The sequence below is a fragment of the Aplidium turbinatum genome, chromosome 12, assembly GCF_918807975.1.
Source record: "Aplidium turbinatum chromosome 12, kaAplTurb1.1, whole genome shotgun sequence".
Lineage (NCBI taxonomy): Eukaryota > Metazoa > Chordata > Ascidiacea > Aplousobranchia > Polyclinidae > Aplidium > Aplidium turbinatum.
Window position 1 is genome coordinate 10015570 of NC_137483.1, and position 5278 is coordinate 10020847.

Genomic DNA, 5278 nt, shown 5'->3' on the forward strand with positions numbered 1-5278 from the left:
CCTAATGAAAAAAGTTAAGGCATGGCTGGAGATGTTACCTGATTAGTCACATTTTGTAGATTTTTGCGATCGTTGCTGTCTGACTGAAATTTCCTAAAATTCAGATTTTTCACTTTTGCTGACTCGTAATAATATTTTTGTTGCTTAAGGGAATCAGTAAAAAATGAGGAAAAGTAAGTTAAAAACGTTTAATCAGACTGTTAGCAAGTGCACTGCAATTTTCTGAATCGAAACTTATCTTCGTTCTTCCAATCTGTGTGATGTTAAAACTCATAACCTCACCTGGGAAAGGGAGAAAAAATATTCTAAAATATTATTTTTGAAAAATTCATTTAGACAGTGACCAAAAATTGGTAAAAAAGGTTGCAGAATGTAAAAAATCGGCCATTAAAGAAAACATAAAATAATCATGGGTCAAACCTGCCAAATAAAGTTGTCTTGTTTTTTTGGGGGGTTTGTTCTTTTTCGCTGCATGAACCTATAATTTATCCAAAAAAAATGTAAACGATTTTTCAAACTTAAAATTGTACTTGCTGGCGAAACTTGTCCTTTTTTTAGGCGATGATAATATGGTAGGCCTACAAATTCAAAACCCAAGTCTAAAACACAACATAAGTGCTATGAATGACTAAAGCAAAACAGGTTATAGTTAGCAGAGTCTGATGCAAACTACCGCATATTGTCCGCATGTTAACTTTTTGTGAGAGAATTTATTCTGTGCTAAAAGAACGGAAGTGAATTTGTTTATTTCCCTTAGCCTACATTGAAAAAGTTTGTGCCTCTAACCTAATGTTTTCCTTGCCTTATTTTTAAACAGGCTCATAGTTTGAGGAAATTTTAGACGGAATCATTTAAAATGGGGCCTATTGGTTGACTTCAGTGAGGACCCGAGATGGTGCTCATACGGCACTGAACATAGTCTTGCTGACTGTCATACCCGATAGCCTATTATAGTTTTCACCGTAAAATAGAAGCAACTATAATAATTCAACAATGTTAGGCAAAGTAGGTCTATTTTCCATGAGGCAAAAACATGAAGTCGAAAGGTTCCCCAATAAGAGTTGTCCAAAATGCTATTGAAACTGAATATTCATTTACTAAACAAGTACAATAAAACCAGCAAAGTTAAGCTGCACAATACAAAGATTTTTGGAATTTATATGAACATCAGGCCTAAATCTGGTGATGAGTGTTTTTAATGTAAAAGTTAATCTAATCCCAAAAGCAAGCTTGCAACGTTTTCCAAGCAGTCATAATGATTGTTATTTACCAATAATCCAAACGAAGACTTGAAGTACGTAAGAATCGATAAGAAACTTATCGGAAGAAAATTGGCTGGTAGAGCAATTCTCGCATTCATCTTGACCATCTGCACAATCCTGAATATTGTTACATACCTAAACATAATGAAAAGAAAATAATTAAATTTCTTGATTATTAGGCTACTTAATGTCATACACCAAAGACAACAAAATAATTTGTAAGCCAACTCACTCCAGCCAGTTTCAATGGAGTTTATTGTTCATATGCTAGACCAGGGGTCACCAAATGGAGGCCCGCGGGCCGCATGCGGCCCGCGGAAGGTATCAGCGTACAAGTATAACCAAAAATACTTTTCTTGAGGAGTTAAAGAGCACGAAGGCAAAACATACTTTCCGGAAAGCATATTTTCGCTTTGCATACGATTCCACCGACCGACCAATCATATTATAGTTCTAGGTGGGGGTCGCTTGAAGTTATTCCAATGCGATGTGCAGCTACACTGTCCCAGTGGTTGATTAAAACGTCTGTTTTCGAATTTTGAAATTGTCTATGAGCATAGGGTTGCTTATTTTAAGTTTGTAAATGTCATGTAAACACTAATGTGCATTTCACCGTTATTGTGTTTCACGAGCAGTATTCCCTTTATGCAAGTTTTTGTTGGCAAGATAGGTCGGTGTGCCAACTCAATTTATAATAAATTGGCAAAATATTATATATAAATTTAGAGACTTTTTCTGACTGTTTTATGAAAATATTTAGCTTAGTACTGCAAAACGTTTTTTTTTTAAGAAATATGGAAACGCTTCACGATTTTGCTTGTCATCCTTGCGCAGGGCCATGCTAATCTTCTCTGTATTGTTCCAATTTTAGTATATGTTCTGCCGAAGCAAGTACTGCAAAATGTTGTTAATCAACAATTCTTGCCATGCTGATAAGCACCGCAAGTTAGAGTTGTCAATAATAAAAGAAAGACGGTTTTATAGACTCTCACAAAAAGGATGAAAAACCAACTCATTGCTTTTTTAGAGAGAACACTGTTCATGAATTGCGATAGAATTACGATTTTTCGGTGATTTCCACAAGCGTTTGTTTCATGGTACCTGGTTTCTTTTTCCCTGTTATTGGAGCCTATTTTTGGATGATATGTTTGCAGGTCACTATTGTTGCCTGTATTGCGATGTGTCAAACATTTCCTTGTTTACTGAGACTGTTAATTGCAAGATATCTTTTGCGAAGCGAAGTAACAACACCACTCTTGCTTGGCGATGAATATTCTGATGAAACCGCTCGATTGTTCGATTAATTTTGTTGCTGCTGTATTCTAACATAAATATGAACAACATGTAACGCTGGATACTGGGTACAAAATGCGTTCTTTTCTAGCATTAGAGTCAACCTACCTAACATTTTCTTAGTGCGGCCCGCCACAGCTCTCTCTAGTGCCAAAGTGGCCCGCATGAAAAAAGGTTGGTGACCCCTGAGCTAGACTAAAGATAGTTCGTAGATAGGCTATAATAAACAGTAGGCTACAAGCGTTCTTACCTTTTTTGAAAACACTGTTCTGCTTGCAGTAGATTGTGTCAAATAGAATTAGCGTTTTTTTTTAAATCTTGTAGCTAAACTAAATTTATCTTGTGGCTGGTATAACATCGAGCAGCTGCTTGCTTTATTATCTAACTCTAATGCAATTATTTTAACTTAAACCAATATCTTTTTACAGTAGCGTTGACAAAGGGGTCCAGGGGGTAGGCCAACTTTTGGACCCGAGTCCGAGATAATTTTAGGGGCCCGAAGCCCTTCATGGGGCCCGGGAAATTGAAGAAGCCAACGAGTATTCTTTAGATATTGTGAGTTTTTCTTAAAAGTGTCTTGGTTTGGGGCCAGAGGATCTCGTTGGTACCGGGCCTAAAATATCTTCTCAACTGCCCTGTCTTTTTGTCTCGCGGCTCAGCATCAAATAAATCAATGTCCAATATCACTTTATAGATTGGCAGTTGAAATTTTATTGTAAAAAAGTCATGCAGATTTCAAAGAGGCTAGAATACGCTACGTTTGTAGTGATGTATGTGTTAACTCACTTTGTGTGTTGGCAAGTAGCGTGGAAAACCAACTTTACAATAATAATGAGTTTTATTGCTACAGTCCATTTCATCGCTGTGGTTGTAGCAATCTGAGACATGATTACATCGAGCCAATATAGGGATGTGAATTGGATGCTTGGTTGTTTTTCTATCTTTGCAGGGAAACCTTGGATAAAAAAAAAAGATTGATGAACACAGAAAAGAAACAGACAGTCATTTTTTATTATACACTTTGTTTTGTATCGATCATTTGATTGTCCTACATGTATTAGTATTACAGTGTGCAGCGCCGTATTAACCGCTCCCTTAAAAAAATGATGTAAATACTGCTACAGAAGCTCGATATTCAATAACTCGTCGCTGTCTTCCTAAGGTCCTCCTGGGCCAAGGGCTATCCTTTTACCACCACAGGTTTTTACCACCACCACACCGTTGCTTCCAGACTACACTGGAAACATATTAGATATCAGCCAGTCTTTGGTTTCATCATCCAAGACATGCCAATCTTCCACTCCGTTAGGTGGGTTAAAGATGGTATACAATCGTTAATGATACAGTCTGCGTTCTATTCTTCAGAGCCACATTCACAAGAACAGGAAGAGCCCTTTTTCCAATTCGTGCATGATTGAGCGGAAAAGCTCGACCACCGGGAATGAACAAACGAAATCTAGTGGTGCTTCACTTCCATTCAGATTTCCATTTATGGTCCACCAAATCAACCGCAGAGATGTTTTGTCTGTCAGCTTCGTTGAGCAGAAGCTGAGCGGCTGCCACGAATGGCTGTTTTAATTTGAGTCGACGGGGTGCTCGTGTGAAATAGCGGAGAACTTGGAGTGAAGAAGGTGGTTGAGCTTCAATGCCTGGTGACCAAGAGACAGAATGGTTTCTTCGTGACGATGCTCAGCAGGTTATACAGGCAAGAATGAAAAGATTGTTCAATAGTGTGGGAAGCAGGCACCCAGTCACTGTACGCAAGGCGCTGTTGATGGTAGTGTCGAAGTAGTGACAGTGAGCACTGCGGTAAACTGGAACCAAGATCGATCCCTCTAGGACACCATTTTTCAGGCGTCCCAATCTGCTTCGCCGTGAGTTGCCAGATGGTGACGGTAAAACTTTGATTCTTGACAAGTTCCGTGATCATATGGACCATACAGTATGTCCGTCTGGAAATTGGCAAAGTAGCTTGCCAGCAAGGCCGCAGTGCCATACGTGTTGTAGGCTGCTGTAAGATCTAGAGACAGCGCCGCCTTTTTTGCCTTAAAGCGATCTTCGGTGTCTTGGGTCAAAAAAGTGACCTGATCCACAGTGAGTTTTTCTCGCTGGAACCCAGCTTGCTCCTTCAGGAGGAGTGGATCGATGAATGGGTTGACGCGGGCATAGATCAGCTTTTCGAAGAATTTTGAAAGGAACAAAGAATAAGAGAGATATCGGACATTATTTTTAAAATGATTGTTTTTGATCAACGAAACCAGTAAACTAAATCTATGCTATTTTCTTAAAGTTTATAGAAGAAATATTTCACCCTTTTGCTTTCTTGGAAACTTTTTTTCAACAATGATAACCAGCTGGTCAAGAAGAGGTTCGAAATATGCAGCCAGTGGCATTGACAGGGATTCTCCAGGTATAAATCTGCATCCGAGATGATTTTATTAATTCGAAAAAATTTTTTGGGAGGAGCTTGTATTCGGAAAAAAACTCCACAATGCTAACTTTTTTAGCTGCCTTGTTATGTTGAAGTGTTTTGCATTCAATCTAGCGTCTTATTTTTTTAAAAGATAAACTCACTCTTTTTCATGTTTTTAGTTTTTGTTTTTTAAGAGTGATGCAATTGCAACTTTTGGAAACGGCTTTTTTCATTGGTACCAGGCCTAAATTGTCCTCTGAAAAAGGCCCTTTTGACAGCACGATGTTGAAATCAGCCGAAGAAAGAAAAT

At 38.3% G+C, this 5278-nt stretch overlaps 1 non-coding gene across 1 annotated transcript; it reads right to left on the reverse strand.

Moving 5' to 3' along the window:
* Nucleotides 1-2051: 2051 nt before the first annotated feature.
* On the reverse strand, nt 2052-2157 carry LOC145781472 (U6 spliceosomal RNA). The gene has a single exon (XR_014290762.1). It is a non-coding gene; the product is annotated as a U6 spliceosomal RNA (small nuclear RNA).
* Between the last annotated feature and the right edge of the window lie 3121 nt (nt 2158-5278).